The 27437-nt window shown below is 42.4% G+C and overlaps 1 protein-coding gene across 6 annotated transcripts in view; it reads right to left on the minus strand.

The window, feature by feature from the left end:
- The window catches only part of PLXNB2 (plexin B2), a 351723-nt gene that overhangs the window by 234588 nt on the left and 89698 nt on the right, over positions 1 to 27437 (minus strand). Inside the window, exon 1 of one of the 6 annotated variants that reach the window (XM_088676787.1) lies at positions 16496 to 16588. The exons of the other annotated variants lie outside the window; for them this stretch is intronic. The gene's annotated coding sequence lies outside the window, so the exon portion shown is untranslated. Of the gene's footprint in view, positions 1 to 16495; positions 16589 to 27437 lie in introns of those variants that run through there. 6 annotated transcript variants of the gene reach the window in all.

A 27437-nucleotide genomic window follows, 5' to 3' on the forward strand; every position in this document is an offset into this window, starting at 1 on the left:
GGTGGACTGCTAACTGATTGACGCAAGAGCCTATGAACTCAACTCAACTCAAAATGCCATTGCTAAACTTGTCATTCTGCCCCTGTTGCTCTCTTCACAGCGTGCAGTATGATGAGTTACATCATCGATTTGTACATGTACAAATGTATATTTGTGCATACATGCATTTTGTAAGAGGCTTCTACTAGTATTTGTATATACTCAGTTTAAGAACAGTCTGGTTTAAGAACGATTTGGTTTAAAACTCTGCAAGACCTGGAATAGTGTCCCAGTTTGAGAACTTTAGTGTCCTCAGACTAAGAACGGAATCCGAACGGTGGAAGGGCACCGGCGGTGGAAGGCCTCATTAGGGAAAGCGTGCCTCGGTTTAAAAACGGTTTCGGTTTAAGAACGGACTTCTGGAATGGATTAAGTTCATAAACTGAGGTACCACTGTACTTATATGCTCAGTTGCAGAGCGCACAGCTTGCAGGCAAGAGGTCCCATCCCCAGGTAAAATGGTCAAAAAAGCAAGTCAAAGACTCCGGGGAGCTGCTTCCAGGGCACTCTGGGCTACATGGACCAAAAGTGGGATTAGATATAAGCCCCCAAGTCCCTGCTGGTTTTAACAAAGGACTGCGAGCGAGAGCAAGTTCAGGGTGAAAAGTATTTTCCTAAAACTGACTTTCCAGTATAATGCTTGGCGTAAGAACTTAGGCAGTAAACTTTCCGGTGAGTTTTAGTTAACATTTTACTCATTCTTGCTATAAAGAGGTGGGCAAAAATGCCATTTAGCAGACTGCTTTTATAAACTCTGAAATCTCTTGCAGATGGTTCCCTCTTCCTTGTTTGAGTCTCTGAGAGACTCATCTTTTCTAGCTACACCAGCTGTTAATGAGACCATGGGTCAATCCACCTCCCGAGCGCTGTTATCGATGAAACTTGGTTTGACATTTATCATAAAAAATGTTGGACATTTTAAACACCATAATGAACTGGCACAGTAGGGCAGACGATTTCATTTAAGTTAAAAGAACTTGCAATTTAATGCACTACAATGCTGCAGGAAAAATTAGTGCTCCGGGTTTCTTTTTCTCTCACAGCTAGGCTAATGAAAGCAGCATGCAAGAAAACAAAATAAGGAGGCTGGGAAATGGAATAAAAAGGAAACTCCTTTTGAGAATCCCGCAGTGGGGCGATCACTCCACTTGCTGACAGAACTTAGTGGAATAATATTTTTTCACATGCTTGTTTTGACTGCTTATTTCACACGAGGGAACCTATTAGTAGGATATGACTAAGCAAGAAAGTAAGCTAATTCTTCACTATGCATATTTCATTATACACAATTGTCCACATTTTCGAATATATGAAAGCTGCGTAACTGCCAAGTATTGTTATTAATAATGCTGATTTGGATAAGTGCACCCACTTTAAGTTTAATCAGGGTAACCAGCAAATCGCTATGAAAATGGGCTCACTAGAGAACATAATGCAGAGAGGTCTATAAGTAAGTAAGCCCTACATTAACATCATGGCTGTACTCAGGGGTTTTAGTTGTGATGGCGCTTGAACACGGCTGGAGTTTAAAGAACAGGCTGGAGTTTAAAGTTTTAATACCACCTTTTTCATGATTTGTTTCCCTGCGGAGGTTTATTGTACAGTAATTACAATTTTCGAGCCAATGTAAAGCAACAAGCAATCAAACATTTTTATTTTTTTTAAAAGGATAAGTTTGATACTGAAGGGAGTTTAAACTGCTTTAGCCATCTGAAGAGGGAAGACAAACTGGGCTGCCAACTACAATGCAGAATCTCCAGGAAAAGCTTCGATTAAGCAGGTTCAAGAATTATGTTACAAATGTGGAACATCCCACTAGAGATAAAAAAACAGCAATTGGAACAATGGAATGGTGAGATAAGACAATGGATATTCGGAAGTAAAAAATCAAGGACACAAAAGAGGTTTGTGTATAACCACAAATCAGAATTAGGGTGGGGCCTCCCCAACATTTATAATTACTATGAAGCCGTCCAATTAAAAACTTTACTAGAAATTGGAGCAAAAAATAAACAAAAGTGGATCAGATTTGAGGACGAGGCCAACAATGGTGCAGGAAGATTTGGAATCTTCACAAATAATGTTAAGGAAGATCTGAAATCTGCAATAGGACCCAGGAAATTGGCATTAGGCATATGGAAGAGATGGCAACCTATATGGTTAAAAAGGATCTCCCTGTGGGCACCCTTAGAAAGCATATACGAGGCAATAGACGACCCCAAATGGTGGAAAATTCTTAGTGCTAAGGGATATCACATAGTCCAAGATATGTATAGAGGAGAGTCCTTAAAGTCATTGCAGGAAGTAACAGAGAACATAGGTAACCAATACTGGCTAAAAATTGGAGGGCTATATAATAAAATTCTTAAAGCTCAAGAGATAGGAAATATGAGATTAGAAGAGCCAATAGAGGAACTATATAAACAAATGGAAAAAGCTAAACAAGGAATGACAGGTAAAATCTATAAGAGGATGATTACAAATAAAGAACTGACAACCCAACTTATTCAAAAGATGTGGAGTAAAGAAGAACAAATTAGCGAATCAAAGGTCGAAAGGATAATGAAAGGAATAGATGAGATTAAAGTAAGCAAATTTAGGGAGCTCGAACTAAAATTCTTTCTAAAATGGTATAGAACTCCGGCCCAGCTAGCTAATATGATACCAGGATTGAACCCTAACTGCTGGCACTGTGAACAAGCCAAGGGATGGTTCTCCCATATGTATTGGGAATGCCCAGAGGTAGGGGGATTTTGGAATAAAATCCTTAAGGTTATTAATGAAGTTTTTAAAGTGAAGCTACCTATAGACTTCAATCTTATGACAATGGGTATACTAGGAAACACGGCCATAGAGAAAGGTGACCAGCATACCTTCAAAGCAATGATACTAGCAGGAAAGGCAACAATAGCTCTAGGTTGGAAAGATAGAGAAAAATGGACAGTAGAGGTCTGGACTAATTATCTGTTTGAATTTATTCAGTCAGACATCGTGGCAGTAACGTCACAGGATATGACATGGAAGGCCAAGTCTACTGCGATAAGGACCAGATGGAACCCCTATCTTCAATGGATAACAACTACTGGACCAGAAGACATTCAGTGGAAATTAAAGACATTGTGCCCGTGGCTGAGGACAACTGTTTGAACCCTTCCAATGGATTATGGGTGAGGGAGGGGGTGGGAAGGGAAAGAAAAAATGGTACGGGAAATTAAACATTGGAAGGAGAGAATATAATGTATGTAAAAATTCTCGTACTTCAATAAAAATCTTTAAAAAAAAAAAAACAATGTGGAAGACAAAGATGAACCATTAATGACGCAGAATATATTCATAAGTGGTTTGAAGGTCACTTTCTTCCCATACAGGAATAACTCATCCTAGTACTTTCCACAAAGAGGTCTGGATATCACTCTCACGATAAAGTTTTGAATGCTGGTAGTATGCATTTCTTAGGACTACAAATCACACTGCATATCATACAAAGAAAGAAGAGTTCTTCCACGTCAGAAAACAGAAGTTCGACTAAAAAAAGAGCATGTTTTTTTCTTGAGCCAAGAAAGCCTTGCCCCCTAACTTCCACAACTAACAGTGGCAGACCATGAGAACAGGCTGCACGTGTGGCAGGAAATCTTGGCGAAACAATTCTCAAATGTATGTCCAGTTGTATTTGTCTTAGGCAGTGTTATGGGTTGGCTGACATGGCTGCCCCAAATGATCTGTTAATATTTTATTTGTTGATTACAGTTCTACCTCATCTCTCCTCCAGAGACCTCTAAGGTGGCACGCATGGTTCCTTTCCTTCATAGCACATCAATTTTTGAAATACTGGGACCCAGGTGGCGCTGTGGGTTAAATCACAGAGTCTAGGGCTTGCTGATCAGAAGGTCGGCGGTTCGAATCCCTGCAACGGGGTGAGCTCCTGTTGCTTGGTCCCAGCTCCTGCCCACCTAGCAGTTCGAAAGCACATCAAAGTGCAAGTAGATAAATAGGGACCGCTCCGGCGGGAAGGTAAACGGCGTTTCCGTGCGCTGCTGTGGTTCGCCAGAAGCAGCTTTGTCATGCTGGCCACATGACCCGGAAGCTGTCTGCGGACAAACGCCGGCTCCCTCAGCCTATAGAGCGAGATGAGCGCCGCAACCCCAGAGTCGGACACGACTGGACCTGATGGTCAGGGGGCCCTTTACCTTTACCTTTAAATGTTTATTAAGGTTCATAGAAAAAAAAATACAAAACTTAGTATCTTTTCCCTTTTTAAAAAACCAAACCAAGACGTTTATATAGATATAATAAAAACACAAAGGGGATGGGGAGAGAAATAAAGAAGGAAAAATAAATTTGAAAAAGAATAGGACAGAGGTTAATAAGGAAAGATAGAAAAATAAAATCCGGAAAGTAAAGAACTTTCGATTCTTCATCTGTCGGCTATATAAAAGCAATATTCACTTAGTCCAATCCAATATAACACCCCACAATGCCACTTTCTATAAACAAACATTATCTTCAATCCTCAAATCCAGGTGTCATTATTTATTTTTCAGGCAAAAAAATTTTTCTCATAGCATACGGTGAGGCAGGTCAGGCTGAGAGATCATGAGTAGCTGAAAGTCAGCAATGGTTTAGTGGGGATTTGAACCCTTGTCTTCGAGGCTCTTGACTGACACCTCACTAGATTCATTTCTTTTTTGATAATCAATAACCATTTTATCTTTTCTTTTCATTCTCTTAAGTTTTCTTCCTTTAAAAAACAACAACACCCCTGCAGAAACGTTTATCATGTTGAATGCTAACTAGGATGAGTGAATAACCTCACTGATTAAAAACCAAACCTTGTCTGTCCCCAAACTCAAATTGCTACAGGTGTCTCCTCCCCGCTCTTTATTATAGCTGCATCAGTTTCCAGCATCCCTACAGCTTCAGCAAACATCTTTTGAGCAACCAGAGGGAACAAAGGAATCCCTTCATCTATCTCAAACAGAACACCTCATGACAACAAACTGCATTAGCTCAGGAGGGGAAATTAATCCTATGAAAGGGGCCTCCTCCGTTTAGAGCAACCTTAATTAGAGCCTTCCTGGTCTGTAAAAAGGAGCAATTTTGCAAGATCAATACCATTTTCAGTTCACTATAATGAGTGTAACACAAACAACAAATGTGGCACACACCACTTTATGTATGTCAGGGGCCATGTTGAGTCAAGTAATTTCAAGGTTAAATTAGGCTGACTTCGGAAGACATATTCGTCTGCTTTTATGTGATCCCTAATGTAAAGAAACAACCGAAAAACCTATTGAATCTTCCCTGCTGATAGGCAAATTGGTTGGCGGAATAATCTGTCACCCAACTGTTCAGTATTCTTCTTGTGAGGACAGTAAAGGAACTTCGGTTCACAATGAAGAAGCAGAACGAACCCTGTGCACTCCTCTATTTAAATCTATCAAGCTTTCCCATGCAATGTGGGCCGAGCTACCCCAACTATCACAATGGGATTATTATATAACCAAAGGTGCCCCACATGAATTTGCATGAATCTTAGAAGCAATTTCCAGAGTTTATCGCATTTTTAAAAATAGTGCTCGTGTCAGGTCACATGTGAGTGTGTTTGGATGATTGCATCTCAGCTTAAGGAGATGAAATATAAGCTTTTTGGGCATACACATAAATTCTTTACCTGAGCCAGCAAACAAAACAGGAAGGCTTCCATTAACTACAGTTTCCCATTTTGTCAAAACTGTGGCTTGCAGATTGGGGACATGCCAGGATATTAACCCAGCCGCCGCCGCCTGTCACACAGTGGGGATAGGCCGAGGCTTCTCAAGCCCCGTCCCATCCCCGCTGTATCCATTCCCTCAAGCCAAAGCGTGCTGGTGCAGGGACTTTTCGCCGGCTGCCTTCCCCAAACCAAGAGAGCAAGCTCCACCGCCGCCAGTCCCCTGGAGCCCATAGGAACGCATTGATTAAGTTCCAATGCATTCCTATAGGAAACCACAACTCACTAGACGAAAAATTCGTTACACAAATTGACCTGTGGAACGAATTAAATTCGTCTAGCGAGGCACCACTGTACTAACAGAATTAAAGCACAACTGGTTTGCTGGAGCTAGTTAACGTTCAGGTCAATAGTTTTATTCTGGGACTTCTGGATCAGATTCCCTTTCTAATGTGTGCTAATTAAGCAAAAAATAACTTTCTCTTAAAAAAGAAAAAGGATTTGAATAAAGGGGCAGGAAAGATTAAAAGTGAGGCTTAAAAATATTCATACCCTGGGCAAATGTGCATTAAGAGAGACCAGCAATTATTCCAGAATATTATTTGGGCGGACAGGGAATTTGAGACTCAATATATTTTTGTACTGTGTTGTGAAACAAAACGCCTGAATTAATCTTTCAAGGATAGTAGTCTACAGAGAAGTCTCAGATTTCAATGACTTTTTGAAGTTAGGTTTCTATAATCACCACTGTGTATAAATATTTGATAGCACCACTTAATACATATGTGGTTTTCAGCTTATTGTAAGTTAGAGAACAATGTGTATAGGAAGTAACCTTGGAAGTAGAGATAACTTTGGCATGGACTGTCTTGAGCAACATGCCTCAGAAAGCTTTTCTTTTTTCTTTTTCATTTAAGGAAGATCAGCTTGTGAATGTTATGGGTCTACAAACATGCGGTCGAACTGGAAAAACACCTATCATGACCTCTCTCTCCATTTAGCAGATACTAGTATATAACTAGTAAAAACATAAATGAATCAAAAGGAAGTACAGAGGCTCTTGCAAAATGCTATAACCCATTCTGGGACATCTGGGACAAGCTGAACATTGGAAGATTCTTCCTTTTCACATAGCACATAATTAAACCATAGAACTCACCCCCATAGAACTTGGTGATGGCCACCAACCTAGATGGCTTTAAAAGACGATTAGACTCTCTCTCTCTCTCTCTCTCTCTCTCTCTCTCTCTCTCTCTCTCTCTCTCTCTCTCTCTCTCTCTCTCTGTGTGTGTGTGTGTGTGTGTGTGTGTGTGTGGAATAAGGCTATCAGTAGCTACTAGCCATGATGGCTCTCCTATGCCTCCATGATCTGTGGAAGTATGTTTCTAAATACCAATGGCTGGAAACCACAGGAAGGGATCGTGCTCTTGTGCTCAATCTCTGCTTGTGGGTTTCCCACAGGTACCTAGTTGGTCACTGTGAGAACAGTGAGCTGATCTAGTGAGCCACTGGCTGATCTAGTAAGTTGCTCCAATGTTCGCTTTCCAGCTTTTCGCTTTCTTCCTGTGTGACTTAGGGCAAGGGCTTGCCCATCACCTATCCCCTTGGCCTTTGAGACATGCCAGCAACAATTACTGCTATCTGAATTTACAGAATTCCTTGTCACCAGTCATTTCTGAACAGAAATCAAAACAGCATTAAAAGAACCTGGTGCCTTTGTGATACTTAGCTCCCAGTTATTTGGGGAAATGTATACTACTAGAGGCCGACATCCCTGCTCATGTTGCCCCCCCCAACCACTCACCCCCTTGCCAACATCCTCCCTTTACATTTCACTCAAATGCCCACATTCTTTCACCCTCCCAACCTCTCGCAGCTTCTTTAGCTCCCTGCCTACTCCAACCCCTTCCACTGCCACTCCCCATCCCCGTATAACTCTCCCCAAAAAATCCACACCCCAACACAGTACATCCCAATCCCAAAATCCCACTGCCACCATTTTGAACAGAGCAGAGGGGGGTGAAGAGGAAATAGTGTCTTTCTCTTTTGCTTCACTTGCTATTCTTACGTTGGGAGTTTGCCTGGCCATAATACCGCAGCGTGACTTTTTTCTTACAAAAATATTTTTTTTACATTTAGATATGCAAAGCATGCATAACTATTTGGATAAGATGTGAAGTCATGGAACTTCTTTATAATTTTTGGCAGGTGACAACAGATCTTTGTACTTTATTTATATGTACTTTATTTCCCAGGGTACCCAAATGTGTATTCAATCTCACACTAGGACTTTAAATGGCAGGCAGAAATTGATCTTTCCTTTCCTTTTGCTAACGCTCACAGGCATCTCACAGTACTCAGGCGACTGGAACAATCTAAATGCCTCCCAAGAACAATCTGGCTTACCTCTGAAAACCGGTCCAACATTTCTACCTGCAAGGGTCTAATACATAGCGGTGAATCAACCTTTCACAACAAGCTAGTGTAATTAAAAACCACCATTTGTGGCACATGACAAGTATGTACACATTCACCACATTTGTTTTATGGAAACAGCATTTTCACGGCACTGATATATTAAAGGCCACGCTACTTGAGTTTAGCAAACACTTAACACAAAGCAGCTCATCTGGGAACAGAACAGGAGCTAAGACAAATAAGCATGAGTATGAACTACTCTAAGGAGAAATATATAATCCAACTCAAAACAGGTTCCAGCAAGCACAGACCTTATCATTTCCCTGTGTCCCTTTGAAACTACTTTTTAGAAAGAATAGAATACCTGGTATATATTCACTTCAGTGTACTTACTACAACTGTCCTTTGCGAGGGAGCGTACACAAGTATGAACAGTTAAAGGTAAAGGTAAAGGGACCCCTGACCATTAGGTCCAGTCGTGACCGACTCTGGGGTTGCGCGCTCATCTCGCATTATTGGCCGAGGGAGCCGGCGTATAGCTTCCAGGTCATGTGGCCAGCATGACAAAGCCACTTCTGGCGAACCAGAGCAGCACACGGAAACGTCGTTTACCTTCCCGCTGTAGTGGCTCCTATTTATCTACTTACATTTTGACGTGCTTTCGAACTGCTAGGTTGGCAGGAGCTGGGACCGAGCAACGGGAGCTCACCCCGTCACAGGGATTCGAACCGCTGACCTTCTGATCAGCAAGCCCTAGGCTCAGTGGTTTAACCCACAGCGCCACCTATCTGCTCCCTTGCAGGACATCTCCGGGAGAAGAAAAGGCTATGGAATAAGCCCTACACAAACCCAGAGTGAAGCCCCTAAGATGGTTAGATGTCTTCTTGAACTCCTCCCTCCTGCACCTCAGCTGGTGCCAAATGTATTGCTCTGCTTTCCTTTGGGCCACATCAGCGAGGCTGAGGTGGGTGGGTGGGGTCTTGTTGTCTGGGCGCAGGCACTGTGATTTCCCCCAGGGGTTTCCCCTGGAGGCAAAGTCCATTGTCAATAGATCGGATATAGGCAGTCTCTCTATGATATGTCCATAGGAAAGTTAATTATGTGCAGGGAACTGTATGTCACATGTCGATAATATATAAGTGCAACTATTGCATTGCCATGTACACATACATTTTTGAAAGGAAAGTTTTCAAGCATTCAAGTCATTCATTAATCTGCTTCTTGCATTTGCACAATTTCCTACATGGAAATCACTTCCACATAGAAAATGTGGCGTGTTTTGTTTTTTTTTTGAAGTGGCCCTCAGCCTTAACCCATAACTCTGGTAGCATGCATTGGATTCCACTCCACTAAGATTTACAGTGGTACCTCGGGTTACAAACAGTTCGGGTTACAGACTCTGTTAACCCCGAAGTAGTACCTTGGGTTAAGAACTTTACCCCAGGATGAGAACAGAAATTGCATGCTGGCAGCGCAGCGGCAGCAGGAGGCCCCATTAGCTAAAGTCGTACCTCAGGTTAACAACAGTTTTGGGTTAAGAATAGACCTCCGCCGGAATGAATTAAGTTTGTAACCGGAGGTACCACTGTACTCAGAGCAAATCCACTGAAATTAATGAACATGCCTATGGAAGAACAATTAATTTTAAGCAGGCCCACTCTTGAGTAAAACTTTATTGAATGCTGCTCACAATTCCTGCCCAAAGTAAACTAAGATGAAGGTAAACTAAGGATGTGATTTGATACAATTTGATGGTGTTATTGTTTTATAGAGGTTATTGTTCTTGCTTGTTACTATGTTATGTATTTTTGTGTTTTTATATTATAAACACGGGTGGTGCTGTGGATTAAACTACAGAGCCTACGGCTTGCTGATCAGAAGTTTGTCGGTTCGAATCCCCGCAACGGGGTGAGCTCCTGTTGCTCGGTCCCTGCTCCTGCCCAGTTCGAAAGCACATCAAAGTGCAAGTAGATAAATAGGTACCACTCTGGCAGGAAGGTAAACGGCATTTCCGTGCGCTGCTCTGGTTCACCAGAAGTGGCTTAGTCATGCTGGCCACATGACCCGGAAGCTGTACGCCGGCTCCCTTGGCCAATAGAGCGAGATGAGCGCGCAACCCCAGAGTCGGTCATGACTAGACCTAATGGTCAGGGGTCCCTTTACCTTTACCTTTATATTATAAACCACCTTGTCATCCTTGGGTGAAGGGCAGTCTAGAAATTTTAAAAAGCAACAGCAGCAGCAGCTACTAAAATTGCATGTCAAAAATATATTATTCTATAAGCTATGTTCTCTTATTGCATTATGAAGTTATCATTTGGCAAAGCCTAGGGTTTCAAGAGGTAAGCTAAGTTCCCAACGTACGTAGTTCTGGATTTATTTATTTTAAAAATCACTATACAAGTGAAATAAATCTATAATATCAAAGTGCTGAGATACACAGCAACAACCGATGACCATATCAGGACCCCTGGTGATTTTCATAGTTGAGGTTTTAATCAATTTACAGCATTGTGCTGATGACTATAATGGCACTACAGTTGACTTGGGTTCCATAGTTAGGCTCCAGGAATTGTGCAAAAAGCTGAAATCACGTATAGCCAGAACTCCCACGTGTTTTCCACCTGACTTACAGTACTGAGCTCTGGGAGGCTGCTGTGAGATCTTGTGGTAGCCTTCTGGAGCTCTTAAGCATTCTGCCTTGTCTGCATTTAATTTGTGCAATTGTATGCTGGTCAGCCACCAAGCACATAAAGCTGCGATCCTGCAAGTCAAATGTGCAAAGTTCTTACTCAGATACTGCCTGAAGATTCATTCATTGCTTTATGTGAAAAGTTTTAGGTTTTTTTTAAGAAAAACCATGCAGTATTTATGGCCATATGTGCAATGCTCTTATCTCACTACATGTGTTTTTAAGAGTCCTTGACAGCATCAGGAGTTGCCTTGAGGCAAATAAGTTCAACAGTTACTAGTTTTAGTTACTAAGCTGCAGCATTCAGATGAAATATAATAGGAAGACATCTCAAGAAAAGTTAATTTTGGTCCTAAGCGAACAGAGCTATCAGGTCTGCAAATTGTTAGTTGATACATAATTAATTCTAAACTTATAACTACATTGCCGTCATAGAAGTCTTCTCTGTGAAGGGAGATTGGAAAGATAATGAAAACGTTTATCTTAGAAGCAGTGAATGAAATGGGAAACAATAAAACTATAAAAGCAGTACCGGAAAGCACTACACCATCTTGCCCAACACCAACTGCAGAACTAAATCAATTACATGATTTGATATAAATCATTAAACTATTTGCTTCCTTAAACTAATGGGAGTGAGCGGTGTTCTTAATGAATGTGGCTTCCATTTGAATTATGACAGCTTAATATATTGTTATATTCACAAAGCCAATACAGTTTAATTTAGCTCTCAGAAATGTGGATTCTGGTTTCTATTTTCAATAAGTTAAGTAAATCTTCAATTACCAAGAGATCTGCTCCTCACCTTGATTTAGATAGTTCATACAGTATGAGATAGAGATTTTACTGGCCAAGTAAATCAGCCTAATTTTTAATTGTGCGTGGCAATTTCTTTACATTTATATAGGACTTCCAAGTGCATTACCTTCTTGAATTCTTTACCATAACACAACAAGGTGGTTTGATATTAAGGCTATCTATTGAGTTCATAATCAAGGTGAGATCAAACTAGTGACTTTATTGGTTGTTAGTGCAACCTCTTTGCTGCTGTGCTATGCCCGTTCTTACACCAAGGCTGCAGTCCAAAATGATTGCTTGGGAGTAAGGCCCTTTGAGCTTAGTGGAACTTACTCCTTAGCAAATAGTGGTGGTGGTGATGATGATGGTGATAATAATTTATTTATTCCCTGCCCATCTGATATGATTCTGCTATTGTATTTTTTGTGCTGTAAGGTTCCGTAGGTATCAAACCACTGGTATAAGAAATACAAACGTTACTTGTTTAGACCACAGAAGGACAAGATTCCCTCCGTTGAAGATGATATGGCAGAGGCCACACAGAGAACTTTTTCAAGCCAGAGCCAATGATAAGAAAATCTTTGTTATTTACAGTCTGAACTAGTTCAACTACTATCGGGTGCACATGTTTCATATACTCTCCTCGCCTGAAATAGAATTGTTTCCTAAAACTGGAATTACAACGCTGCCTGCTGGATCAAAGAAGCTTCCACTTTATTTTTTCCAATTAACCACTTTTTTAACATTTTGTCATCCCTAAACTTCAGTTAATCTTCCCTATGGTTAGGGAAAAGCAGCCAGCTTTGTAAAGAAACTGGATTGCTTCCGCTAACATAGTTAAGACTAGCAGCAGTTTATCTAGATGACGCAGCGAACTACAGTTAGTTTAAAATAGAAGTGAAAGGTTCTAAACTCTTCCTCACGACCTCACTGGAGGAAGAGTGGGTTAGCACTTGAGCCTAAAGCTCACCAGTTGATCCTCCTAATACCGTGTTTCTCATATTATAAGACATGTCTTATATTTATTTTTTCCTCAAAAAAACACACTATGGCTTATTTTCAAGGGATGTCTTATTTTTTTCTTCCTTCTCCTGCTGCGGCCGGCATTGCTGCTGCACCTATCACTATGTCTTATTTTCGGGGTATGGCTTATATTCCTTGAATGCTTAAAAATCCTGCTATGGCTTATTTTATGCGTATGTCTTAAAATATGAGAAACAGGGTACTAACTCAGGGTGGCTGCCCTGAGGAACTATGAAGTTGTTAGACTCCAACTCCCATCAGTCCAACCCTGCTTTGTCTATTGACAGGGATTATAGCAGTCAAGTAATGTATGGAAGGCCACAGGTTATCCCTCTTTCCAATAAACCGTGGTATAGTGTTGCACCCTAGTGCAGGCATAGGCAACCTTGGCTCTCCAGATGTTTTGGAACTACAACTCCCATGATCCCTGACCACTGGCCCTGTTAGCTAGGGATCATGGGAGTTGTAGTTCCAAAACACCTGGAGAGCCAAGGTTGCCTATGCCTGCCCTAGTGCAACCAGTGTTAACGCAGTAAGGCAAAGTGATTAAGAGTTTCAGTGGGGTCCTCCAGATGTTGTTGGACTCCAACTCCCATCGGTCCCAGCTGACATGGCCAATGGTCAGGGATGATGGGAGTTGTAGTCCAATAGCATGTGGAGGGCACCACACTGGCTATCCCAGAGCTACAGCTTTAGAGAAAAGGGGGAGAAGAATAAAGCTTTTATGCAATGCCGCCCCCCAATATAACTTTACTCTTTTCTCCTTCACAATCGTGTTATAACTTTACTCTTTTCTCCTTCACAATCGTGTTTTGAAATCTCCACATTTTGCATCAGAACCAGTCTTGTAACTGGCACCAAACTGAATCATCAGTGAGTGAATCAGAGGCAGCTGAGCAAGAATCACTGTTTATTTCTAGAGTTGCTGATTTTTGAGAACTAAAAGAAGAGAACATTCATTAGAAGCGGATTGCAAATATTGTGAAATATGACCACTTGGTTTGCTAATAGAAAAACTGAAGTCCAAGTTCCCTGACCATCATAAGCTTGAGGGCGCTCAGAGATCCTTTGAGAGTTCACTTTATTTTTGATGCCCCCGTGACGAGAGGGTCGTAATTATTTTTTGTGGTAAACTACTCCAAGAATCCTAGCTGGCTGGAAGAAGCAAGTTGCAAATGATTTATAAATGAATCACCATACAAAAAATGTTTTGAAGCTACTATTACCTGGCTGAGGCTCGGAGCAGAGGTGGACTAATAAATGAAACATTAATTATAGGTATTCAGTGAAAGAAATAGATGGAACTGATAGGGTTGCCAGACTCAATAGAGGACAGGACATCTGTGCCTTTAATTTCCCTGCTCTCTTTTGAGTCTGGAAACCTTAAAGAGAAACCAGCAGACCCTTTGTTTAATTTCCAAGCAAAGGGTCTGCTGGTTTCTCTTTAAGGTTTCCAGACTCAAAAGAGAGCAGGGCAATTAAAGGCGCGGAAGCCCTGTCCTCTATTGAGTCTGGCAACCCTAGGAACTGAGTGAAGATCTGTAACACCCGGTGCTTTGACTGTCCAAATAATTTTGCAAAGATTCTCTCAGTAACCCTTACAATAACCTAGTAAGGGTATCTTGTCTTGTGGGCACTTGAGGATTGCAGGGGAAGCAAGTAGTATCTGGTGAAGTCAAGTCAAGTCCGGTGGAGCTTTTTCAATGTAAGCAAGGGCAAGTTGTGTCAGGTAAGGCCAGACAAGCAGATAAAGTCAAGGCAAAAGCTCTCTTCTACAGAGGGCAGACAAAAATGGGACCTTAGACAGATCCAAGTGAACTTTGCTACCGGAAAGTTCTCTATGGTAGCTATAGGATCTCAAGAAGTTGCTAAATCCAACTGAGACCTTATACAGGCCAACAAGACCCATAGTTTGTGCTAGACTCTACCTCCTACTCCACAGTGGAGCTGGTTGTGTTGTACAAAGGCCTTTGCCTGATTTGACAGTCTTTGGCAACTAAAGGGCTGGGTAGGCAGAGGTTATGTAGGGGACATACTCTGAGCTCAAAAATGGCTGCCATGGGCACCTTACTGGTGAGTGGCGTCATACAAGCACACACAAAAGCCCTGCCAGTACAGCTGTACAGTCATACCTCGGTTTAAGTACCCTTCGGTTTGAGTACTTTCAGTTTAAGTACTCCGCGGACCCGTCTGGAACGGATTAATCCACTTTCCATTACTTTCAATGGGAAAGTTCGCTTCAGGTTAAGTACACTTCAGTTTCAGTACTCTGCGGACCGTTTGGAAATTACTTTCAATGGGAAAGTTTGCTTCAGGTTAAGTACGGACTCATTACACTCATACCTCGGGTTAAGTACACTTCAGGTTGAGTACTTCGCAGACCTGTCTGGAATGGATTAATCCACTTTCCATTACGCTTCAGGTTAAGTACAGACTTCCGGAACCAATTGTGCCCTTAAACAGAGGTACCACTGTACTCTCCAATTTACTGCAGTAATTCCCATGCTGTGTGCAATGGTGAACTCCTCTGATAGCAGATAATTCTGCACTGGGAATGATTGAATGATCCAATCATTACTAGACAAAGCAACGCAGCAGAATTTACCTGTCCCCGGCACAAGCTGATCTGAAGGAAGGGGAAAGCAGTGAATCATCAAGAGGCACAGCCACCGCCTCATTTGTGGGTGAATACTTTGGGCTCACAGGAGCCTTTAATTAGGGAGTTTAAATGTTTGCAGCATATTAGCGGTTTTCTCGGTTTCCACATTGACTGCTATACACATTACATTGTCAAACAATGAATATACATAAAAAGTGTGCAAAGCTTTTCTATTCTTATCTTGGAACACATGCCATTGTCTGATTCATGGGTCACATGTGTACCAGTCTCGTTTCCTCCTCCTCCTTTTTTTTCTTTTTGGAAGAAGGGAAAGGAAATTGAACCCTGCAATCTTGTCATCATACTGCCAGTGACTTAATGGCCGTTACTGTGAAGAGATTCTTTATGTGATGTATTAAAGAAAAAAAGTCAGGGTATCATTGGGTGCTTTCAAGGATAATGATGTACTTGCACCCTGCAATTAAATCAGTACAAGTGTGCAGTTATAATACTAGATTCAGCTGCAACCTTTCAGTCACATGAATGTGGCTGAAATCCCCAAGCTTAAAAAAAGAAAAGAAAATCCATTATTTCAGGAGGACAATTATTTGTTTAATTTATGGCTCCTCAGTTCTCTCTCACTCTTAACCATAATGCAAAATCTTTTTGAGGAGAGAGAAGCATATTAAAGTGCTACTTGCACTACCCAGAGCAGAACAGGGGACACACACACACACGTATATATATATAATTCCTAACAAGGAAACTCTCCTTGACTTTATCAGAGAGATCAATATTCCAAACAGATACGCTCACAGAAGCAGAAAACACCTCCACAAAACACTTCTGGGACTAATCTACAAACATTGTCGGCAAAAATAAAATGAAACAAAAAACTTTTGTTTGTGCCCATTAAATAATATACTGAAAAGCATTAAGTTGAATCACTTGTGTTAAGGATACATTCCTTCAATTTGGGGGGGGGGGAATGAAACACTACAGATAAACATTCAACATCCTGAGAATTTAAAGCTCAACAGGCATTAACAAAGAAAACGTTGAAGAAAAAGCAGGCATACCAAATTAAGCTGATTCTAACAAGTCTGTGTAAATGCTTCAATTCTATCTCTTTCTTTTTAAGAAAGTAAAATAAAACCAACATCCCGTATAATTCTGGTAGATTCCATTACTTGGTGAACACGTTAGGAGAACTTACCGAAACTAACTGATGTCCTCTCATCTCCTAAGTAGCAGTTTCCCCCTCCAGCTTGATATACTGTACCCATTCTTTTTCTTTTACTACTGGCCTACATAACTTCTCATTTTCTTCTGGGGAAGCACTGAGAATAAGGAAGCAAATCTGCACAATTTCCTTCTTTCTTTCTTTTTACAAAAAGCTTTATTTAAACATTTAACTATTACAAAACAAAACAAGAGAAAAAACAACAGTTCAAAACGAACAATATATATTCAATATAATCAAACAAACTTAAAGAAAAAAGAAAAATACCTTTCCCCTCCCATCACTCAAGCTTCCCTCTATCCATATCCAATCTTCTTTTACCTACTGTACTGTTATTATTGTTGCGTTGATATATAGATATCCTATCATTCCTACTAAATTTTGTGTTACCTTGGTTGATGCTGTTAATTGTGCTATCTCTGCAAATTCAAACATTCTCCATTCTACTAATTCTGGTAAAATCTGCACAATTTCAACGTCTCTCTAGGCAACACAGAAGCCTAGCAGTGCAAAAATAGCATTTTAAAGGCAACTCCCCTGTAGAGGAAGGTGGGGTCTCCCAGGTGGAAGCCCTTCTTGACCATATGCTCTTACTTTGCTAATTTGTATTGGTCAGTTTCATTCTAAATAAAATGTAGTACATATTTTCAGGGTACAGTTCCAACCATCAGGTATAAATATCTACTTGGTCCCCACACATAGTTTCAAAAATGGGATGCAAAAAATTAAAACACAACACAAATATATTCAATGACGGAAGTATCATAAAACAAGTCAAAGTGTATCTTCACAACGCATGTTCAAGCCTAAATTCTATCCCCACACATAATCAAGAGGTCTAGATATGCACAACGTTTCTGAACATAAGACCATGTTGGGTTTCCAGCTGTTTTGGGACTACAATTCTAATTATCCCTGACCACTGGTCTTGCTAGCTAGAGTTTTTGGGAGTCGTAGTCCAAAAACAGCTGGAGACCCAAGTTTGGGAAGCACTGATGTAGAGAAGGCAGTCCAGCTTGGTACTTCAGTGACCTGCATGTCATGAAACAGGAGGAATGGCAAGTAGAGAGCAGGAGATATATATCTTGGCCCTGTGGGGGAGACAGTACTGTTGGAGTTTGGGAAGGGCTCCTGGGGTGGCTGAGCAGTTTTCAGAGTCAAGCCCAGCTCTTTGTCTCAGAACAAAGTCATGTCTTCAGAGAAAGACATAGACAAAGCACCCACTTGCAGATTAGACATTCCGACAGGACTAGAGACTCTTGCTAGTAAGAGACATGCCCTGCCTTGGCTTTAAAACTAGGTGGGTGGGAACTTGTTGTTACAACTTATCAGATCCCTACTACAGTCTTCAACTTCTTGTCCCTGGTCCCTGGACACATGAGCCTTGGCCCTTATTCCTAGACCACATTTATCCCTGTCAATGATTTGTTTTCTTTGTTGCAGATTCTATTGTTGCAACTTAGCCTGGGTCCTTATGAAAAGGGCAGGTAAGAAAATGAAGGAACAAAATAAAGGAAGCTGCCTTATACAAACTCAAACCACTGGTCCATCTAGCTCGGGATTGTCTACAGTACATAGACCAGTAGTAGCTCTTCTTGATCTCAGACATATTGTGATTTACTAGTCTCTTATTGGCTTAACCTCTTGCTTACCTCTCAATTTCTCCGTGTACAGTCAAAGCGTATAATCTACAGGAGCTACTGAAAGAATTACAGCTATCACAGTTCACAGCATCTCAGCAGCTAAGGAAGTCCAAACTTTTTCAAACCCTCGAATTGACCCAGAAAGTGTTTTCTGGCTTTTTTATGGAAATCCAGGAAAGTTCTATTTCAAGCCTCAGAAAGCTCTACAGCAGTGTTTCCTGAATTGGATGATACCACCCCCAGGGGGGCAGTAGTAGCCTGGGGTACAATGGAAGGGGGGCATTGAATAAAAATAAGATGGTGTTGGAAGCATAAAGAAGAAAATAAATTTTTTGAAAAACCATTCGTACATGTTTCATCTGTTGTGACTCACAGCTGTCCATGGAAGCACAGGTCAATTCTGTGTCCAGGGCAGTTATCTACCAGCTCCATCTGGTAGGCCGGCTGAGAACCTATCTGCCCACGGATTGTCTTGCCAGAGTGGTCCATGCTCCACTTGGATTACTGCAATGCTCTCTACATGGGGCTACCTTTGAAGGTGACCAGGAAACTACAACTAATCCAGAATGCGGCAGCTAGACTGGTGACTTGCAGTGGCCGCCGAGACACATAACACCGGTCTTGAAAGACCTACATTGGCTCCCAGGACATCTCTGAGCACAATTAAAAGTGTTGCCGCTGACCTTTAAAACCCTACACAGCCTTGGCCCAGTATATCTGAAGGAGCATCTCCACTCTCATAGTTCAGCCCAGACACTGAGGTCCAGCTCCGAGGTACTTCTGGTGGTTCCCTCCCTGCAAAAAGTGAGGTTACAGGGAAACAGACAGAGGGTCTTCTCAGTAGTGGCGCCTGCCCTGTGGAACACCCTCCCATCAGATGTCAAGGAAATAAACAACTATCTGGCTTTTAGAAGACATCTGAAGACAACCCTGTTGAGAGAAGTTTTTAATGTTTGATGTTTTATCGTGTTTTTAATATTCTGTTGGGAGCCGCCCAGAATGGCTGGGGAAACCCAGCGAGATGGGTGTGGTATAAATAATAAAATGATGATGATGATGATGAGATGCTTAACGCCAGGTTGGACGTCATTGTGGGACAGCGACAACGCCTTCCCTGGATCCAGCAGTCATGCTGGAGGTGAGGGATTTCCCCTGGGCTTGACCGAACCCTTTCCGGCTTCACCCAGGCCGGGGAAGTGGATTGCAGTTCGCCTGCCTATTTACAACAAGATCTTTATTTACTATGTTGTAGGACATAGGTAGAAATATAGATAGATAAAAAGGTAAAGGTAAAGGGACCCCTGACCATTAGGTCCAGTCGTGACCGACTCTGGGGTTGCGCACTCATCTCGCATTATTGGCCGAGGGAGCCGGCGTTTGTCCGAAGACAGCTTCCAGGTCATGTGGCCAGCATGACAAAGCTGCTTCTGGCGAACCAGAGCAGCACATGGAAACGCCATTTACCTTCCCGCTGTAGCGGTTCCTATTTATCTACTTGCATATTGACGTGCTTTCGAACTGCTAGGTATAGAACACAAATTTGTCACAGCATCTTTCTGTTTGTTCACTTAAAGAAGGTAGATTTCCAGGGGGGCTCTATTTTTTATTTCTGAAAAGGGGGCAGTAAGACAAATAAGTTTGGAAGCCTCTGCTCTACAGGAATGTATCAACAGTTTCACACATCTCTGTTTTATATGCATGGTTCCTGAAATCCCCAGCAGAAGACACTGGAAATATTTTCTTAGTTCCAAGCAGGTTTAGCAATGTAATATCTGATTCTAGCTCTTGGAATATTGATACTAACATCCAAGAATATGAAATGTTATCAGCCCTACTTTAGGCTAATAGGAAGGTGATCTTTCCGTTTCATTAATTACTTTCTTTATTCCCCCTTCAGACAGTTCGGTTTTAATCTGTGAAGGCAGCGGCAGAATAATTTGCACTCAGAAAACTAATGGAGGTTCCAAGATTGCAGAGATTAATTTTTCCATGAGTTCATTAATTTGCAAAGAACCAAGTTTAAGTTATTTGATACACAGAAGTACAAAGTAAGTTTGTGGGATTTTATATGAAAACGTCTCTTACAATATATAACCCCCCCCCCCAAAAAAAAATAGCTGTGGGGATATTCCGTCCTATACTGACCAACATGGCTATATTGTTCAACATTCTTTTAGCTGTTGTACAAAAATCACCTTAACACTTCCAAGAGAAAGCAGTGAGACCCCAAACCAAGCTGGTAACTTTGTTTCAGAAGAAGACTTTTATTGGGCGAAGTGCACCATACGCCTTATGATATTACTGATTTTCAGAACAGTATAGCATCAAAATCGAATATGTTGTCCTTCCCCCTTCCCCCAACCGTTTTTCACATTCTAGATAATTGATATTATAGTTTGAAGTCCTGTTTATTCTGTTATATTTTACTCCAAGAAGACCCATTTATCCTAAATAGAACCCAATAATGTAGACATGTATGAAGAGCTTGGTATTTTTAGTTTTGAAATATCTCAATTCTGAGCTGAGCTTTTAAGGTTCCTGTGTAGTCCAGCAAGGCCAAAATCCCCCCCTTGAAATTTCAACCCCTCCTAACTCGAAAACAGGGTGAAATTAAAAAAATAATAATTTTAGATTTAAACTTAACTTTGGATCATTCAACTAGTGTACAAAATATTAAGATAATTGGATGACATGAGGTAAAAAAAATTGGTCACTTGATATGGAATGACCCTTCTGCTAACTGAGATGAAGCTAAAACAACAGACTGGTGATATTTTTCTGCCAATTCTGCAGTGCCCAACCCATCGCACTATAAGCATGTTTTATTTGCCTATTGAGTTTTCACTCCACCACTGCTACTGGCAATCTAGCCTGCATCCCTGAGGACCCATTCCTTCTCCATAATTAGAAAAAGAAAGCACTCCATTAGTTGGTCCTGGCATAATAACTTACTATAAATATATGAAGACTTATGTAGCAGTATCTGCGAAAAAGAAATGTAAAACCTTTAAAATGAAATGTTGCTAGGGGGCGAAAAGAGGATTACAACATGCATGCTGTTAAAGCACTTCCAAAAAGTTAAGAGATTTATGTTGACTAATAATTTCTAATTGAAAAAGCTGCTTGGAAATACAGCAATACTCTTTGATGATGCTCCAGTCTTTTTTTCTCAAAGTGCCTTTGTCGAAGCACCTCCCCTCCTCCCAGCTAATCCCATCAACAGTTCCCAGGTGAAGTATTTTATCAATACCCATTGGGATCCGAATGCATCTTTAATGTGTTATTTTCTCAACCGCAGTAAAAGGCTGCACTCCCCTCCCCCCATCAAATGCCAAGCAATTTTTCAGAAGCTAACGGGTGTTTTTATTGAGTGCAGATTAGAACACTATTCTAAGTGTTAAAATAATTCATTTAAATATAGGAGTGTTCAAAATATTTGATAAAATAACCTTGAGAATTTGGCTCCTGTTTTCAAGGAGAGCTTTTAAAGAACGAAGCTGGAAGTTTTAATCAAAGTCAGACTCGTCCTTTAACAAGGAATTCAGATTGATGAATTGAATAACACAATCCTGTAGATTTCAAGGAGTTTTTAAGGTTAATTGCATTTGACAACATTATGATTGTATTTCTCCTAGTAGGTATCAATATTGTGGAAACCTGCATTCCATTTGCAGGACTTGAAATGATTTACGCACAGGGTCCATCAATGGAATCAGATGCCAATACTCCTGAGGCACAAAGATATCCTCCCGAAGACTTCAAAGGGTGATAACTAAGGAACCAACAGGAAAACTATGTTATATGCGGGTGCCTCTCTTGGCTGTTTGTTTTTTCCCAAAACAAGTTTTACACTAGCCATGCTATAATGAGTAAGAGAAATTGGGGTTGCAGATATAACAGAAATTGGTGTCGACTTGTGGTTTGTTTGGAGGAAAACCAAATCAGAGTCTGGGTTCAATGTAGTTTGCTTCCCTGCTCACACAGCAGAGTCAAGAAATGGGGGGGGGGCGCGCAAATGTTCATGAACGCTCAACCGTAGTTTACTGTTAACTATGGTTGCATGTTGCATGCAAACCAGGCCACCATTTGCCAACATCTCCTGCCAGCGCCGTCTTAAGCGCCCCTGTCGCCATGGTGTGCCGGATCTCTCCGGCGCCCTTCTGCCCCGTTTCCCAACGCGGTGGGCGGGTGGGCGCCGCGCGCAGCTGCGCAGCGGACCGGCCGGCCAGCGGGCGGGCGCAGCTCGCGGCGCCTTCCTGGCGGGCCGGCGCCATGGTGCCCTGCGCCACCGGGGGGCTACGATGAGCCGGCCCTGTCTCCTGCAAAGACTGATTCAGAATGAGTTTTGCAAGCAGCAAATTTCTACTGCATCCTGCAATGTGTTTTTACCAAATAGTTTGTCAGTTACCTCATCATTACCTGTCAGGATGGTAGCTCCCCTTCGCAATGATCACCTCTGCTCACTCAGAGAGCTATTTACAGTTCTTTATTTTACATATGTACAAGCAGCGCAGATACAATCATGCGTCTAAATCCTCTGAGTCAGATTCGGGGAGTAGCTTCTTCCGGCTTCTCCTCCAACATAAGAACTGAGGAAGCCTTGTGGGATGTCTCTGATCCCTCCTCTTTAACCCTCTCCTTTCCTGGGCTGAAGGCTCAGCATAGGCTCTCCATCTGTCCCTGAGCTCCCGGTGCTGTGCTGGGGGTCTGCTGCAACATCAGAGAGCCCTAACTCCTCCTGGCTCTCTCCTGCTCTCTCTCCCTCTCCCTCCTCCGTCATTTCCTGCCCGTCACCTTCAGACTGTTCCTGTTCTGACTCTTCTCCTCCCCCCCGATGCAAGGGCATTCCTTGATAGTCCCCTGACATTACCCCAAGCTAATGCTGAACTTACTAACCTACAAAGTGCAAGTAGTCAGGTAGTGGCTTGTCTTGGGGTGCCTGTGCTGCCGAGTTCAGCTTGGGAACCTCATCAGAAGCCTTTCTTCAGGTCTTCACCACCACTACTAATCGAAATGCGTTAGGTGGCTGCAAAAGGAGATGGCATTTTTAGTGGTGGCACCCCAGCTTTATCTGCAGTGAGGCTTGCCCAGAGCCCACTCTAATTTCTTTTCAGCACCAAGCAAAGGCCTTTCATCTTCCAGGCCTTTCAATTTTTGCTTCACTGGGTATGATCTGAAGTGAAACCAGAGTATTTACTGGATATAATTTTACATTGTGTGCCCAGGCGCAGACCCCCACCCATACAACAATGTATTTTAGGATTTAAAATGGCCACAACTTTATTAACAATTTCAGAGGTAGGAAACCTTGGCTTAGGCATTGGCCGTGTATCCCTCTCAGTCCCCCATGCCAGGGCACTGAGGCCCCGGGGCACTGAGGGTTAACCGGATCAAAGTGGGGGTACTGCAAAACATGTGTCTACACAACTAGCCGCCCCCTTCCACACCGCTAAGGGGAGTTCACTAACTGCCTTCCAGCATTAGGCCAGTGACTCCCCTCGCTCTTCCCCCCTTTAACGGAGAACCCTGGAAATGCCACCACGTGGGGGGGGGTGAGTCACCACTTCACCCCCCCTTATTCGATTGATAGAAGCTACAGGATTCTGCCCAAGGCCTAAAATCGCCACCCGAGACCACAAAAATCACAGTCTCATTGCCACGACTACCTACAACTGTAATAACCCACTAGAAGCTTGCCAACCACTCCTCCAGGCATCGCTGGCTCCGCCTGCTTTTTAACTCCTAGGATTGGACCAGAGTGAAGCCTGCTGACTCTCGGTCCGCTCCTTTGGCCGCACCTACCCAAACACCCAAGATAGGTTTTGACGAGGCACTCCAGCAATCCGCAGCATCGGGGAAGCCGGGCAGCAAATTCCACCCACCGGCGGACTGGATGAGCGGGCATTGCTTATACAGATTTGCTATTTTGTGTTGTATTTAATAATTTATTTTAAGCTGCCCTAGTAATGATGTTTTTTGAAGGGCATAGCATAAAGTGAAATAACAAATATTTGTTTGAAGCTGGAACAATATCCTCGTCACAATGGACAACTAGCCAATATAAACTTATTTTAAAACTAAATTACATTTCTATCCCATCTTTCCTCCAACATGCTCAAAGGATGATGAAGTGTTTCCTTTGCCTCAAGAGAAGGTGAATGGTTTTTATCTCCATAACTAAACAGTGTGGTAGTTTTTGCCAGAGACATAGTGATTGGACCAAGGTCAGATTCATGGCTGGCCAGGGATTTGAATCCGAGATTCCTATGGCCTAGTCAAACCCTCTTTAATAAATTCACACACTGGGTCATCCACAGTATTCTTTTGAGGTTCTCATGCTTCCCGAAGACCCAGAGTAAAACTTAAAATTCTCTATAATCAGCACCCAATTGAGGTTATAGAAATAAAGTCAATGTTTTAAGTATTGAAAACAGTCAGGCAATCTCTGTTTCAGTATTCTGGTCACATAGTCCTCTAAGTAAGGACTGTTAAACCACGCTCTCTGCATTTAACCACATTGTATGAATATAGCTTCCATAATTAAATTTTGTCTTCGGCTTTGCTTGTCAGGTGACTGCAAATTGCAGGCAGATGTTTTCATCAAATTATTCCTAAGGGGAAGCTTAAACCTGTGCTGCACTATCTATACTAACATGAAAAAGTCCTTCATATGCAGCTGGTTATGTGCTTCTTGACAGAATACACTTTCTCATTGACAATCACGAATGCCAAATTCACTTAACTTTTTTGGGGGGGGGGGTCAAGTGTCATTTTATTCTTATGGCTGCTGCTGTTTCTTGTTGCAAGACTCTCCTTGTTCTCCATGGCTACAGTTGTCATTTCTCGAAAGAGTTGGTTTATGGACTATCAATGGATTAATTCGGGATGAAAGAAACAACGGCAGCAACCCAGCAGCTAGAAGAACCTTTGACACCATTCTGCAACCGGTGTCGTGAAACATGAAAATGGGGAATTGGGGTAGGCAGAACAAGGTGCCAATCCCCCATGAGCCTGTCAAAGACCCTTGCCACCGCTTGTACATCTCCACGCTGCCAACTGTTGTGTGACAGCTCCACTGCAGTCTCATTTCTTTCAGGGTAAAAGGCCCTGACAAATCGGGTTCTCCCTAAACAGAGGGCATGTGTTGTGGTGGGACCCGGCAATCAGGCCTTGTGTTGTGGGTGGGATCATTGGAGCAGCCACAACACCCTACTGGTGGTCCCTCGAACCAGGGAGCAATTGGGCTAGTGGGATGCCAGCCAAAGCAGTTCGGGGAGACCACTATATATCCAGATGCACATGCCCTGAGCTTCCTCTTTGGGGCTCTTTGCATCGGAACACCCGCTCACCTCTCCCCATATTTAGGGCTTGTGCTTGACCTTTCTATGCCATCGTGTGTCACCTGTCGTTGGGACAGGGGCACAGCAGGAATTTCCCCCACTTGGCTAAATGGCTGGTGCCATTTGGGTTTCGCCTGCCGCGTAGCAAATCGTCACAACTTGTAAGGTTGCGGATAGGCTCTGGTTCAGGTGGATAGGGGTGGCAGGATGCCTAGCCATCCCTATGCATTGGGTATTCCTTTAAGAAGGAATCCAAGGACTCCTGGTTGGTCTTCCCCGTGTGGGGTTGTGCCCTGAGCCTGAGTTCAGGGCTCATCTGGGTGGAGGCATGTCAGACACCTCTGCCTGCCTCTGTCCCAGGTGTTCACCCAAGGCTGACTTATGGTTGGTGCCCAGAGTCAACGCTGCCTGCAGGGCTGCAGGTAGCTAGTCGAACCAGAGCCTATGCATCCACTCACTTGATAAAGTTGTGGGCTAAATTCTGCCAAAAACAAAACAAAAAATCTGAGTCCTGTTTGAATTTATTTCTAGGCCTGCTTAAAGGGTCTCCACACACAACTAGGCAGCTGGGTATGGCCCATGGGACTGCATGTTGCCTACAGTATTAATAGGACTAATGGGACATAGCAGCAAGGAAAAAATTCTACCCTCTGAGACATACAGGTGTGTCGGTGCATGCAAATAGTTATCATATATTCCACATGGCCTTTGCACAAGCATGAAATGTGCCTCAAATATTTGTCTGGGAAAACCCTTGCACCCCGATATAAAAACAGCTCCATTGGGAGGAAGGACATGGTATAAATTAAGTAAGTAAACAAACAAACAAACAAACAAACGGCATAGGGAAAATAGAGTAACTAAATTAATGGCATGAGAATGATCTCTAGAGAGAATGATCTAGAGAGACACAGGTCAATCCATTGCCATCTTATTATACACACTCCCCCACTCACGTGTATGATCATCAAATCAACAACAAAGGTCAATTCAGCTATTACTGATAAAATATTTACAGTATACTAAGACTTCAGGGGGTTCCCTGACATTCCAAGAAGGAAGTCATCAAAGAAACCTACAGTCACATATACACTACAAGTGTCTAAATTGTGTATGACTACACAAGGAAGGGGGACGCAGGTAGCACTGTGGTCTAAATCACAGAGCCTAGGGCTTGCCGATCAGAAGGCCAGCGGTTCAAATCCACGTGACAGGGTGAGCTCCCATTGTTCAGCCCCAGTTCCTGCCCACCTAGCAGTTTGAAAGCACGCCAAAGTGCAAGTAGATAAATAGGTACCACTCCAGCGGGAAGGTAAACAGTGTTTCCGTGCGCTGCTCTGGTTCACCAGAAGTGGCTTAATTATGCTGGCCACCTGACACGGAAGCTGTCTGTGGACAAACACCGGCTACCTCGGCCTTTAGAGCGAGATGAGCACCGCAACCCCAGAGTCGTCTGCGACTGGACCTAATGGTCAGGGGTACCTTTACCTTTACACAAAGAAGAGCTTTAAGGTCAGAAAACAGTCGTACTCCTTCACACAATGAAATTCACTACAACAAGATGTGGTAATGCCCACTGTCTTAAATAGCTTTAACAGTGGATTAGATAAATTATTAATAGAGGATAGGATCGCCAGTGATTCCAACGTCTCCCCATAAAATAAAGTAAGGCAAGCAATTAGTAGAAAGCTCAGCTATGAGACCTACCTTAGAACAGTTCAAATCACTAGATGCTAATAGGAATGTGCCAGACCTATTTGTTCCCAGCAGTTCCCTTCTTTCCCTACCCAGTGATTTCCCCATTCTTCCTAAGCAGTTTGAAATCTATGACTAGGCAGACTTTCGAACTACAGTTATAAGTGCTAACTCTGAAACATAGCTCAAGAGAGTTCGGGGGGGGGATATCATTAATGGAAACACATAAGAAATGGC

The sequence above is a fragment of the Zootoca vivipara genome, chromosome 9, assembly GCF_965207765.1.
Source record: "Zootoca vivipara chromosome 9, rZooViv2.hap1.1, whole genome shotgun sequence".
NCBI classification, from domain to species: Eukaryota; Metazoa; Chordata; class Lepidosauria; order Squamata; family Lacertidae; genus Zootoca; species Zootoca vivipara.